We start from the raw sequence: 15284 nt of genomic DNA on the forward strand, positions 1-15284 counted from the left end.
TGTAGGAGGAGGGGAGAGGTGTACAGGTTGGGAGGACCATGGGGACACTTAGATCCCTTTCCGGGGGATTCTGGAGCTGGAATCGGGCACGGTGACCGGAGGCTCCTGGCGGGGGGTGGGGGGGCAGTGGGACCTGTGGGCAACTGGGTCCAGTAACAAAGGGGGCTGCCTCCCGGTAACACCTGCAGAGAAGGGCATGGTGGGGAGGGAACAGGGCCTCACCACCATGCAACGCCCCTGCGGGGCGGGGAGCCGTGGTCCACCTAGACCACTTTCCAGTAGAAGTGTAGGAAACTATGTATTGATTATTAATGATTATGTATTTGAAAAATGTCACATTTCTGGGAGTTGATTTATGTTTGCTGTGAAATTCAAAAGGTGGCCGGTATGACATCCAAAAAGATACATGTCACATGTGTTCACTCTTCACTGGGGCATGCCCCACTGTGACCTGGACTGTGGGCCCCTGGCCTTCGGAGCCTGTACCTTTAGAATTCCAGCACGTGACGTGTAGGCCTCTTAGAATGCTCACATTCGAGACTTCCGCACTGCCTCCTCCGCCACTCCCCCCAGAGGCCCATACCCTGAATCCAGCACTGCGCGTTCCCTGGCGGACATCGATGCCAGGAGACGGGAGTGCACCTGTTTCCCTAGATCTCTTTTTATCGGGTTTTGCATGCCCATTGAATGGAAACGCAATGCTTTAAAAAAAAAATTAACTACATAAATACAGTCATGACCGAGAGCTATGGTGCGCTGATTGAAGTGCACCGCAGGTGTAAATCAACAAGCCATTGTGTTGAGAGTACTTATAAATAGAACCATCTGGAGGAGAAAAACCAGAAAGACAAAGAAAGCGCTTTCGGAATCTCTCCAAAATGCCCTGGAAGGAGAACGCCTTGCTTAAGGAAAGGGGGGCCCATATGCTTCCTAAGGCAATAGCTGGGGGTCGCGGGGAGGTAAAGATAGCACACTGCATTGCATTGAACCTAGATGGGAACTCTGGTCGCAGGCACTAGTAAACTGTTCAGAATGTCTACTTCTAGCCATTTCGCTAGAGGCTGCATATTTATATGAATAAGGTTTCTTTGGCTAGCAGGATTGGAGGAGGAGAAAGGCCCAGGATTACCCTGTGTTGGCTATTGGAGTCTGCAACTGAACCTTCTCGCGTGGCCATATGGCAGAGGACCCCATACCCTTCCAGGCCCACCACTTCCTTATGAAAGTGGTTTCCTGCCTGTTTGGGTTTGAATGAGAACATGAGAAAAGTGCCTAGGCTTCAGTCCTGTCCGGCATGCTTTCATTGGTGAACCAAAGTTTAATGGTAGGTCCCCAGAACACACCTTGCTTGGTTGAAGCTAGGCAAAACCCTTTGGGAGGTTATTGGCGTGATCAAGATACAAAACTCGGATTACAGCAGGATGAACCTATCAAAACCTAGTCCCGCCTCCATCCTTCTCCCAGAATGCACGCCTAGACTTCCTGTGTCCTAGCTTCGCCATGTCGGACTCCTTTTCTGTATTCTTATTGTAAAAATACAGCATGAGTATCAAACCAAACCTTCTTAAGTGTTGCCTCCTCCTACAGCATGAGGATCAAACCAAACCCTCTTAAGGGTTGCCTCCTCCTACAACATGAAAATCAAACCAAACCCTCTTAAGGGTTGCCTCCTCCTACAGCATGAGGATCAAAGCAAACCCTCTTAAGGGTTGCCTCCTCCGACAACATGAAAATCAAACCAAACCCTCTTAAGGCTTACCTCCTCCTCTTTCTTCATGAGGATCAAACCAAACCCTCTTAAGTGTTGCCTCCTCCTTCAACAATGTTCACTCTCACTTTAGGGAAAACCAGGCGGGTATATATTTCACATAAATAATCACCCATATACCCATCTGATATTCTTTGATGCTGCTGCCTTAGCAGTCTATGAAGATCACAATTCAATTGATAAAAAAAATCAAAGCCATACCCATAGCTCTCAGCTACATCCCCGCCCTTCCAGCACAAAAAGGGTTGGCACGGTTGAGAATGACTGGAAGAGTACCAAACTGCATTAGCCGAGGAGGCTGTTTCCAACTTTTGCTGTTATCACAAACATCTGCCAAAATCAAATACCAGCAGCAGCACTTTGGTGAGAATGCACATCATATCCCTTCCTTATGTACACAGTTAGGCCCTGTTTAGACCCACTGGTTTCCCCATTCCCTTGACACTGTGTGCAATCGGCTAGTGGCACACATGGTATGTTTGGCAAATTCTGAAAGATCCAAACAGTTACTAACTTGCCAAGAAAGCCCTTCCCCGGTGCATGTGCATGCTGCAAGTTACAATAACATGGCATCACAATATAAGACTCAATCTGGGCCCCTGGCACAAAACCCACTCTCTGATGCCATTGCTTGCTGCAGGGGATCACTTCTTGCTCTCTTTACTTCTCAGAACTCAGCAACGCCCAACAATTACAGCAACCTCCTGTCCCCTATCGACTCTAAACCTCTCAAGCTATTCGTGGCATTCCATTCAAAGCTTGTACCCAGTGCTTAATTTGTAAAAGAAATAAGTTCCAGGGCCCAAATATTTTCTAGCTCTCCTGTGACACTGTAGGGGGGTGGTGGGGCTGCCACCACCCGTATCTGCTCCCCACAGTGTCGACATATTTGGGCTTATGCTGCAGCTCGCACCTGCTCATCGTGGTTGATGGATGCACTGACTATCACCACTTAGTAATTAAAGTGAGTCTGAGACAATAGGTGCCGGGGCACCAAAGTAAGTGCCAGGGCTGACCCCTGGGAAACACCCCCGCAAATAAAGCTCTGCTTGTACTCCCTCAACTCTGCTCTTTTCCCTCCCCGCTCTCAGCTGATGACGTTTCCAATTACTGTTCCTCCAAAATCTCTAAGGTAGGATCTTCCTCCTTCCTTCTCTCTCCCACCCCCACCTTGACCCTCTCTGAACCAGCAGACTTTCGACCAACCACACGGCTGATCTGACACCTATCCAATTGGCTGCCAATCCCTCCAGTGACGCCTTACCATCACAAGTAGTCACAGAGCTAGCACCCCTGACCTGCTCCAGTCCCTCATCTCTCTTCAAACTTTCATTCTCCTCTCGTATCTTGAGTGCCTATTTCAGGGTGACCATAGTATAACCCATTTTGAAGAAACCCACTGCTGACCACAACAACCCAGCCAACTGTCAACCCTTCTCTCTCCTTCCCTACTATTGGACATTTATTGAATGAGTATTCTTCAACTGCGTCAACAGACTCAGTCACTCCCTCCAATCTGGATTCCCAGAAGACCCTCAACAGAGCCAATGCTTACCCAGGTATCTAACTCTCACTCGCTGTGGATCAGCGCTGCCACCGGTCATATGTCCTAATTTTCCATCTCTGCTGCACTTGGCATTGGTGAACAACCCTTCTTCCTTCAGACTTAAAAAGTGATTTTCAGGACACCACCCTTGCTTGCGTGGCCTTTTACCTGGCTGATAACTTCTTTCCATTTCCTGGAACAGTGGGAGACATCTGCCGCACCCCTCTCACCAGTCTTTCTTCAAGGGTCTGTCCTTGTTGCCCTCCTCTTCACACTACAACACCTCTATGTACAGACAACTCATCACCTTATAATTCACAAAACATCAATTTACAGGTGATATTCAAATCTTCGTCCACAAATCCCAACTATGAGATTCCTCTTCACCAATACCCATTCAGTGAAAGACACCTTTGCATGTGTGTACCCTCTACACCAGTTCACACTCATGAAATCACCCCCCTGGCGACATGGCATACCCAACCCCTCTGCCCAACCACCGTCTGTGCCCTCCAGTGTCTCTCAATTGCACCCCATGCCTCGGCTCCCGACTTTTCTTCTTAAATAGGAGCATTCCCCATCTACTGCCTTGGTCCACACCCACCCTTGATGCTTCCCCACTTTATTTCTTTTAGTTGAGGTTATCCCCATTCGCATCCTCATCCGCCCACCATCTCCCCACAGCTACAAACATACCATGTGGGTGGCACTGATCTGCCACTTCTCCCATTCCTACACCTGGAATCACCACAAACATTATTCGGTGCCCCTTTGGAGAATGTGCATTTGTGTGGCATCCAGTTTGGAAAGCCTGAGTCACTCGCAAGCATTTTAATGAGTAGGGGTTGATCAAGGTGGACACATCCACATTTTCTCTGCATTGTGTGAGGAATTCGACCATCTGCACAGGGAGTGTGCGCTCACCTGTGCTTTTGTCGAAATATTGCAAGAAATGGCATGATGGGAGATCAACCTCAGAAAATGTGTGGGGCTAATCTGCACACATTTACCAATGCTCGCTGCACAACAAACACACAGTCAAGTGTACTCCAGGGGGACACAGCCTACAGGCGCAGTCCTCCCTGTCGCATTTAGCTGGAATGTGACAACCAGGAGTACATGAAACATCTCAGGAAGGGGGAAGGCAACACCTTCCTCCTGCCATGGCCAGCCTAATTAAATATCAAAGGCTCCATGGACCTGTCCTGCCCATTATAGTTCTGTGTGGTGGCAGCGCATACTGATGAGAGTTAATTGAAGCAGGCCTATGAAGAGGCCTGGTCACAGAACTAGCAAAGGGCAGGAAACCCCAGCACCTTTTTGATATGCAGTGTGCCAGCTTGAAGCTAGCTCCCACCCCTCTGAATGAAGGGCAGTGAATGCCATGTCTGGGACAACTGTTTACAATGGTCATCCCCGCAGGGTGACCCCATTCAGGAAGGAACGAGTATGTGATTTGATGGAGACACAAAGTCTGTTCTCGCCACAAACTTCAAGGGAGACCTGCACTTTGATCAGTAGCCACAGAGAGTTCAATTAACCAGAGAGACTATTTGATCCACAACAGACAGGAAGATGGATAGTACATTGGTTCACCCCTTTACCTTTCCTGTTGCAAAGCATTCTCATTATGACCTCATGCATAACAGAACATTGTTGGTGGGGACCGAGGACTGGTTCTTTAAGATAGGCTTAGCCTGTACCAATCACTGGGGCCCATTTGGCTGTAAAAGAGGGTTGAGCCCCTCTTTTGGCAAATCATCTGACAACTTCGAAAGGAGTAGGAAGAAGGACTCATTTGGACCCTGGCTGAAGGTACAGTCTGCCTTACAACTTCTGGCAGTGAAGGATGGCCAGGATTTCCAAGAGGGAAGCAAGATCCCTCCCCTAAACATCTCCTAGGGAACAGAGGGAGATACCAACCTCAGAGGACCCGTCTAGTAGTTCCAGAACCGGTACCCTGCCAGTACACAGCGTGCCCTACTAGGTTCTGCCGGCAAGCTTCCTAGGTGGGAAGAGCCAGAGTCTCTGACCAAAGGACAAGGACGTTGCTTGCAAACACTCTCCTCAGCTTTGGGCCGTCTGCCTTAAAGGACGACATGATCCCTGTGAAGAAGCTAGGAGGAGTGCCACAACAAGCATCAGCCAGCGTCTATCTTTTAAGGACATTTTTCCAGGCAGTCGAACCACGATCAGCTGCACCACTGACTGTTGTCATGCTGCAGTCACTAAAGCCGTCCGAGATGCCTTGACTACTGTTCCAGATCAGCCAACCAGCACAGAGACAATGGGCCTCATTACACGGTATGCGGTAACCATGGTGCTATTAGCGCCATGGTTGCCGCCGGTATTTTACTGTGTCTGCCTTGGTGGATGGCAGAATTACTGGCCTACTCCAAGGTGAGCGGGGTCGGTAATTCCCCATTCACGAAGGCACTTCCCCATTCCCTTTTTTGCCCCCATAGGGCTCAATGGGAATGGGGAAGGAGGTAATTACGGTACCACAAATTGTGGTACCGTAATTAGCACCAAGGTCCCTTTGCTGGCCCGTTCCTTAACGGCTGGTAAAACCAGCCGTTGAGGTCGGGTCCGGCAAAGGGACCTCGTAGTAAGGTGGTAAGGGTTTACTGGTACCGGTGCCCTTACCGGTACCGGTAAACCCTTACCGCATACCGTGTAATGAGGCCCAATGATTTTTGACCCCAACCCGCCATGTAGGCCAGTCTGCAGTTGTTCATCCAGCGTCGCTCGCCGAACTGCTTGCCGCCTGATACCCGCAGCTGTCTCCTGTCTTGAACTCTGTCGCAGGAGCTGCGAAGCGCCCTGAAACCAACTCGATGCTGTCGGGCACCAAGAACTTCTACAAGCTCAAGGAACATGTGGTTGTGTCCCAATGGTCCTTCTCTGAAGCCACCTAGTGACATTTTACAATTCATTGCTCCCGTTCTGCTGAAACCAAGTATCTTTGAACTATTGAGATTCATTACTTTACCAAATACCATCTTGTCAGTCTCCAGAGTGCATCCCTTTTCCCTATTTTTATACAACCTCGACTGGCGAGTCCCTTTTATCATTGGTTAATAATTGTATTTTCGCTGTGTTGCAATTAACCAATGATCCACGACCATTGGGAGATAAGCCTGCCATTTCATCCATGTTACCAAAATTGGACAAGGAGGTTTTATAATTTACTTGTATTCCAATCTGTTCAGGTCCCTTCTGGTGTACTAGAGGTGTGGGGCTGATTGATGGTTTAGAAACCAATATTCATCCGTGGACCACTGGTGCCCCGGAAGTTGATTCGTCACAGCACAGCCTCAGCCTGTCTCCCTCTCTTTATAGCAATCAGATCTCTGTGGCACAGTGGCTGTGCTTAGTGTTTCCATCTGATGGTTCGGCAGGCAAGTGGCTGACCATGTTTTTTGGTTTTCTCTTCTCTTCTTTGGCTTGGACGCATCTGACATCAAGAGAAGATACTGGTGAGTAAATGCACCTAGAGGAAAGGCTTGAGATTTGGGTTTGCAAAGACACAGGCTGGCACAAAAGGGGTGGGAACAGGAATTGGGAGTCCCTCTGCTGCCACTGTGCACCTCAGGGGTAGGACTGCCCTTGGATTCCTCCCTGGCAGGCCTCACACTCCCGACTGAGAGGAGTCTCCGTCCCCCTTTGACAAGACCAGATTACTAGTCAAAGGCAGCAGCACTGAGCTCCTTAGTTGGATTCAGAGTTAGTTTAAGCATTTTGTAATAACGAGGACACTGGGTTGGAAGAGAAGGAACTTTATTGCAGCAACCCTGAGCCCAGCAGGACTCTCCAACAACACCAACCAACTGCTCTTCCATGGAACGTGGAACCTCCTCCACAAGTAAACAGAGACACCATGTGCTACAAATGGAACACTAAGGTAAGCATTCTAGGTAAGCATTCAGCTCACACTGTAACACGTTTCATGTTTCCTTCTTTAGCAGTCCAGTAGGGGAATGACGCAACCCAAATGACCACTCTATGCTCAACATCATCTGGCATACTGTGCTGTGTGCCTTATTGGGCTGTAGGTGGTTACAGTTTTCAGATGTCTCCTTTTTGCAGGCAGACTAACCCTCTGACACGGTCAAGAGGGGGTACCCAGCTATCACTGAGTAGGAGGAGGAGAGGAGTGCTACGATCTGCAAGAGGTACCTAAGGCGTTTCGGCATCGGTATGGGAGACCTCTGTAGCTTCTGCACTGATTCAACTATTCAACTCATCATCAGCTCGTCCACAGGCCTTCTATTGCACAACACATTCGGCAAAACTACTTTCCAAGACGGGTGCAAAGCCACTGGTCATTATGGGGAACTGGAGCCGTGACTTGGTATTCATTCCTTGCTGCCTGAGCTCTACATCTGACAGAATAATTCAATAATTCATTTGCTTATGCCCGTACAAGGGAGGGTGCATCTCTACAAGTAGGAGAGCTGTTCATACTGCTATGGCGTGAAATGTTTGGGCGGAAGCAACTCAAGGGTAAGATGAGGAGCTTATTCCCTCACACTCATACAATGAGAGCTTTCCTGAAAGGGATCTGCAATGTGGGCCGGGGAAATGGACATTTCATGACCCTCTGAGCCATAAGCTCCCAATGGAAGATAGGCTATGGAGTCATCCATTCTCCTTCCTCGTCAGGACTCTGTCGGGTCACCTATAGAGTGTGAGAGATGAGTTCACTTTCAAGGCCAATTCATTCCCTGTAACATGGTAGTTTGTCCATTTAACGCCACTGTCACAACCTGCTTGGTGATTTAACTAAGCCTAAATACCGTTTGTTGAAGCAAATTATTTGAAAAGACTTTTTTTGACAAACTATTCAACTGGGTGAGCGGAAAACAACATTTATTGATCTCATCTAGTTAGAGCTGAATATGCCTGTACCTCTGTGGCAATCACCTCTTCCAGCGTTAAAGGAGAGAGGCCCGGGGTCAACCCCAGAGCCAACGAGATGGAATGTTCTGGTCCAACTCCAAGATACCTCTAGTCCTAGAGGTGAAAGGCTCTGTATGTTGGTGCCAGTCCCCTTAGCCATTCTCTGCTCTAGCACCTTGAAGCATCTCTTGTGCAAGATGGAATTACAAATAAAGATTTCAGACCAAATAACCAGACAGACTCATGGAATATGGCAAAGTACTACTTTTTTCTCATTTGATAATGCAGGGAGAACTGACAGGCATCAGACTGATGCATGCACACTCACAAACTAACTTGATTAAACAGAGGTCTTATACCCCAATATGCATCATCTATGTGGTCATCCTACGTGGCAAATCATAAAACCTATCGAAGGGAGGGATTGGTTAGGTGAATCTACTTATAGAACATATGGGAATTAATACATTATTGGCTGCTCTTTATCTGTAGGACACATCATGAAGTACCTCTAAATATGTATATTACTGATTATAGCGGACAAAATAGCAGCAGATTGCTCTATGCAACATTGTATGTTAGGTTGCTGCTTAGTCCCACTGATTGATTGACATAATATCCTAACCTTGGACTGTCAGGTCTTTGCAGCACATATGTGAAATAAAATCGAGGTGCTTTGAATTGCATCAGATTGCTCCCCGTTCTCCCAATTAATCCATCATCCCTCATCGGTCAGCCATAAACCAAAGTCTTCCATCTGTAGTTGACCTTGTAGCCTGCTCCTTGTCCTGGAACACTTGAGGGAGTGTGAGCACACCACTATCTTCGTCTGAGGCTCTAATGTATAGCCCTTGTCTTCAACGTCTGAGTCACACGTGAAGAGGCCACGAATGTGTCAATTTCAGCCTCTTATTTACTGCTATTTGATTCAATTATGCGGGGTGCTGTTGCTCCTCTTGGCCTCTAGAGACTTGCTCACTCTATCTTGCATTGACTTTGTACACTTTGAATTGTCCAATACTTTGGATGTTACAGATGTTTTCTTCTTCCTTAATCTAAGAGCAACGTCTCACATTCAGGGCTTATTCATGTTACTCTCCTTGTGACTTGCAATTATTCCTTAAAATAGTATCCTTGATCCTAGGCCAACCTCGACTCATCGCTGTTTTGCACACAAGCTGTCTTTCCAGCGTCTTCAGATTCTGCAGCCTTGGTCTGTCTTTGAGGTAACTTGGTTGAATTCGACATGAAGCAGTGTCCATTTTCCTATCATGGCCACCCTTGCCACATTATCTATTCCTCCATAGCAAGCTTCTATATATCTCATCTATATTGCGTTACTGCGTATTTACAGTTATTAACCAGTACATTACTTCATTCTTCTTTATATTCATTATTACTTTAGCTTTAGATACATATTTCTCTTGGTGCTTCATTTACATCGTCACTCTTAAGTATTTTCATATTGTTTCAGCATAGGTTCATATATCTGCTTTATGACATCACTCTGCCCTCGTCAGATTTCACTTAACGCTCCATGATGTCCATAGGTGCGTGCTGACATCCTTCCATGCTGCATCCTGTCACATTTTCATTGCAAGGGTACATTCTCCGAGTGCATAACCTGTCTCATACACTTGAAGCAGTAGTGCGATTACACAAGGGGTCCTAGCCAGAGCCCTTCATCTACTGTTCTAATATGTCAGTGGTGAGGGGTCAGGAACTAGTGAGAAGGCATTCACCTGCTCCTCTACAGTTCAGTTGTAGATGTGGGAGGCTGTTCAACTATCCCAGTGGCCTAGTTTTAAAGATGAAAGGCTCTACACCAAGCCCCTTTAAGTTTTAATTTTCATTGTTTAAAGCGCAGACCTAGCTTGACAGCAGTGGGGGGTGCTGTACAGAGTGTGTGTAGCCCACATTTGGGCTGCCATCTTTTAACAATAACGCAGTACTGTGAGGTCTGTGTGTCAGTATGTGTGTCCATTGGAATTAGTCCTTGTTCAGGTGTTGTTGAAAGAGCCATATTTTGAGAGATTTGCAGAATTGGAGAATTGTGGGGGCATTTCCGAACCGACACTGGGATCGAGTTCTAGAGGGTGGGTGGATGTCAAGAGAAGGATTGTTTGCGGGTCCTATCTTTGCGGATGAGTTTTGATTCAAGCCGGTTGGTCGATTTGCTGTCAATAAAGCATTTCCTCCATTGATGTTCGAGACCACAAGGGCCTGCACTACGGTCTGGTAGTCCTGCGGCAGGATGAAGGGTTTCATTTTTTTAAGTGTACAGACTCCAAGCCAGGCTGTTTGGGCCTTTTTGGCTATGTGTTTCTGGAAGGACAGGCTGCTGTCAATGTAAGGGCCTCTGGACTTGGAAGGCGACCACTTTTGCCATTAAGTACTTCAGGTAGGATACTCCATGTCAATCCCCAGAGGCATCCACTGCAATAGCCGAGAGGCTCTGCCCCGCTCCCCAGAGCCATCCAGTCCCAAAGGTGGGATGCAATGTGCAAATCCCAAGAATCATCTAACCTTAGACATCGAAGGCTCTGTACATGTGTGTCAGTCACCACTGCCATTTAGTTTTAGAGGGCTGGATCTCTAGCCAGTTCCCTCTGCTGTCCAGTCCTAAAAGTAAAAGGCTCAGTCCCTTCTGCCATCCAGTCCTAAAAGTAATTCTGTGCCAATCCCCTTAGCCATTCAGTGTTATGCTTTAACTGTCCCCAGTAACATATATATGTATATGAGCAGCTCTGCACCAAGCCCCTCGGGCATCAAGTGCAAGGGCCTCTGTACATGTGAAGAAACCCATTTTGCCATCGAGTCCTATAGCCGAGAGGCTCTCCGCCAGTCCTCAGAAGTGCTGGAGTTTGAAGGATCTTTGAGTGCCAATCACCACCGACATCTACTTATAGAGGCTCTGCATCACCACCCCTGTCCCCTCAGCCACCCAGTCCTAAAAGAGAAGGACTCTATATTGACCTTCTCAGCCATCTAATCCTATATGTGAGAGGCTCTGTGCCACATTCCAAGCATGAAGCCCTTAAGGTGAGACGCTCAGTGCTCTGTGCAAGTACCCATGGTCATCTAGTTTTAAAGGTAAGAGGCTGTATATCTCTGGGCCAATCACCTCAGCCCTCAAATTGTAGAGGTGAGACTATCACTGTGTCAATCCCCAGAGCCAACGACCCATCCCATTTTTGAGTGGGGGGAGCACTGTGCCAATCTCCAGGACCATTAAGCCCCAACTGTAAAAGGCACTCTCTTACTTGTGCCAAGATCCAGAGCTTGTTTGGCCTCTGAGCTGAAAGGATCTCCTATTTTTAGGGTCTTTGATATCAGCGCCAGGTAATATATTCTGTAATCTTTTGAAATTGAACACTTTGGCTGGCCGCCCCTCTGTAATAGTTATTCCACAGGTGAGGAGGAGGAGTGGGGGTAGGGACAACATTCGGGCCTTTCGACCTTTTCAATTGAAAGGGGCCTCAAGCCTCAGGGGGGGCCACCGCAACTGCCCTCATGTTGCCAGTCGGCAGTCTTGTAACACAGCAATATATTCCTTTCTCTATTTTCATTCTGTGACTTAAAACGTGTGCTTTGCAGCACTCGCATTACAAACTGTGTTTCCTGGAACCCTTCTGGCCGCCACTTTCCATGGAATATACAGAAGTGTTATCACCTCATTGCCTTCTAACACTGGTTCCTCCACTTTGCTGACAACAAAGGGTTTATAGCTCTTCTGTGGGCATTTAGTGTTTAAGCTCCCTGCTGGCTGGCAGTTTCGTGATAATCAGCAGCTGTTGACCTTTTCTGTGGGGGGATGCTGTAACACGCTTCAGAAATCATATTGCAACCGCTCACCACCTGAACCTGAGGACATGGACAGGGCGAGCCGGTGCCTAGGGTGGGACACGCGAGTCCGCTTGGCAGGAGGTTGACCTTCTGCCCGCTAATTGGTTCAACCTGAGATGTGCTGAGCAGCGGGGCCTTGCATGGCAGAAAATGCACGCGCCCAACTGACACACAGGCATGGGTGTGTGAGGCACGTGCTTGTCAGCTGAGGTGGAGCACAAGTAGATCTTGTGCGATTTCACAGGCTACAGATGGCAGGTAGAGCCGCCGACCAAGGGTTAAACGACCCCCTCTCCGGGTAACATCACAGGAAGGAGTCTGCATGATTCATGAGAGCTTAAACGCATTGTTTAAATCTTCATTAAGGCTGGGGAACGCCAGCAAAGCCTCCATGATTCAGCTAATGGCTGCTGAATCACTCACGACGTGTTGCCAACACGTAATCATTATTGCTGTGCTTACTATCCAAGCAAGTTCCCTGCACTGCTCCAGTAGTCTCAACACCATTGCAAATCCATTGCATGTCCATTGCATGTCCAGGAACAGAAGGGGTTGCTTTGCAGTTTGTACTACTCTCAAAATTAGGGTGACCAGATTTTCAAAATTAAAAAAAACGGTACAAGGAATAAAGTTGGGTAGATGTTATGAAGCTGGTGGGGCAAGATGAAGGTCGTTCAGCACACTGGGCTCCTTCAAGCCCCTGGCTCAGAGTCCCTACTCTCTTCAAATACCCCGGGTGGCATATCAGGGGTCAAAACAGGAAACAAGGCAGCACTCCAGGGAAGGGCACTTCTCGTAGGTTCTTTTTTTTACCCATAAAAAGAATCCTCTGTACTGATGTTAGAGTAGCGCTTAGGGTATCCCTCATCCGCTGAAAGGGCAAGCATGCGTGCTCATGGGCACAGCATGCTTGTTGGAGAAATGAATCCTCAATGCAGGGTAGACCAAGATACTGCAGTCAGAACATGGCTCCAGGGGAAGGCTGCTGGTCACTAGTAGGGCTGGCCGAAACGTCAGCCTGCAAAGCTAAAAGGGCAACATTTGCACTGGAATCCGCTTCCCCCTGTTCAGCAAAATCAGCATTACGGTTCCTCCGCCACTGAAATTTCTCCACCAAGGAAATTTCAGCAGATTTTGTGCAGTTTCGCGCGGAGTGGTAGGGATGCAACAAAACAGCAAAACAGTTCTGTTTTCGCTCTTGAACCGTGTTTCGAAACAGTGCAGTGTTTCGTTCACGTGTTTTTTTTGTAGCGAGACGAGAATCTTTGTACGGGGCTCTTTTGATTTGTATTAGTTTTATGCAGCGACACGAGAAACTTTTGATTTTTTTTTCTAATTGTGCAGCGACACGAGAAGGTTTGCGTGCCTCTGATGCGCATGCGCAAAGTGAGTGTTCGCCAGCACGGGTCGCGTTACACATGACACAGTGCACATGCTGTGAAAACATAAAAATTGATATGAGGCTGGGAAGCCCAAATGAAACACACCAACACAGGTTACAAAGGACATACAAGTGCTTTATTTAAAAGCCACAACAGTTACCAAAAAGTCAATTGACAAACGGATAGCTATTCGGCTCTCAGAGTAACGTAACGAACTTCAACGAAGGTTCGATGCATTAGTAGAGAGACCGTACATTGGAATACTAGGGCTTTTATATTCTTTATCCAGCCCTGGCCAACCCTCTCACGGGTTAACCATTCTTGGGACCAGGCCTAGGGTTCCTTGCCAGGTCAATCCCATAATGTATGCATTTTGATCAGTTCCGCTGATGCAGTTGTTCATTTACACATAGGTCAGGGATAGGACAAAGTCTTAGTTCGCGACCCCGACAAGTGGCCTGCAGGCATATTACTTATTCATGTGTGCGGAGGTCACAACGGCCAGAATCTCACTCAGAATGTCATTCGGCCTCCATTTTGATGCTCAGGGTGACTTCCACATTACAAGAGAACCTAAAATGGCGGCTAAATCCAAGATGGCGACTTACACAATTTCTTCGTTAAGGTCAAGACCTTGCCGCGGAGTCTATTTACATGATATTTTTAGACAAATGGCGTAGGCCAACACACATTCAAATACTGCGATAGGAGGCATAATATCATTTCAATTCCAACAATGCGCCCGCGAATCAGATATATGGAGTTCGAGTTATTCGGTGCGACACACGACACACAGAGCATGCGCTCAAACACGATTTGATGTCCTGCATGGCCCTAAAACAAAAAGGACTGCGGGCACGCGAAAGCCAATTCTCCCTAGGCGGGAGCGCTACTTGTCACGCCCTCTCACTGGTGGTAAAGGCTTCACGTGAAACTAAAGGAAGAGAGACACAAAGTAAACACAGGATTATACAGGAATCCCTTGTCCATGTCCCATGAATATATATTCACCTCTAGATCGAGGGAGCATGGCTTGAAATAACATCAGAAAAACAGACGGGATCCCAGACGAAAACGCACTTCACTGGATTCACAATCCAGTAGTAGAAACAAGAAAGAAACAAACAAAGCTAAATAGCTAAATAACAAGGTTCTCCATAGTGTGACAGAACTGAAAGCACTGTTGTATGAACGCTAGATTCAAGCGTCTCGTTTCCTTTTGAGTCCTTCCTCTTCAGATCTGACTTCATCATGCAACATGGTAACATTGTCGTCAGATCTGAGGAAAGGACCCAAAAATGACATGCAGCGTCTGTTACGTTGTCAGAAGCGTCTTCCCCTTCCGGTCCTTTGCCCGCCCAGGCATCATGGAAGCCGGTAAATGCGGGTAGGAGGCCGGGGCAAGGCCGTGGCTGTGCCGGAATTGTGCAAGGCCTAACAGCATGTGGGTGAAACCGCTGAGGCGAAGCTTGTGCTTCGTTTCTGGTGGGGTTTGCTGTAAGGGAATAAGGGAGGCTGGAACACAAAAGCAAACATTTTGCTTTTCACGCCCGGGTGGACAAGCGTGGAAAGGGCAGTTGAATCCACGGGCGTGGCGGAGTGCCGAAGGGGGGCGAAGCGGATTTAAATATGACAGATTTCGTTTTCGCTGCTGCTGGAGCGGAATCTAACAGTTTCACCCACCTCTAGTCCCTAGATTGGCAGGTCCTCCCCTGGCCCTCCAGGCAAGTCACGCAGTGATCACAGTAGAGGTGGCTAGCAAAATTACCATCAGCGAAATTGGTGAAATTCAACTCACATTTTTTCTGTCTTTTCACTAGGAAAACTGCATTCCATATGC

At 47.7% G+C, this 15284-nt stretch overlaps 1 protein-coding gene across 7 annotated transcripts in view; it reads right to left on the reverse strand.

Moving 5' to 3' along the window:
* Nucleotides 1–15284, reverse strand: part of CACNA1E (calcium voltage-gated channel subunit alpha1 E) — a 3100882-nt gene that overhangs the window by 1559874 nt on the left and 1525724 nt on the right. The window lies entirely within an intron of this gene.

This window comes from Ambystoma mexicanum, chromosome 1q, assembly GCF_040938575.1.
Source record: "Ambystoma mexicanum isolate Mex_15411 chromosome 1q, UKY_AmexF1_1, whole genome shotgun sequence".
In the NCBI taxonomy this organism is placed as follows: Eukaryota; Metazoa; Chordata; class Amphibia; order Caudata; family Ambystomatidae; genus Ambystoma; species Ambystoma mexicanum.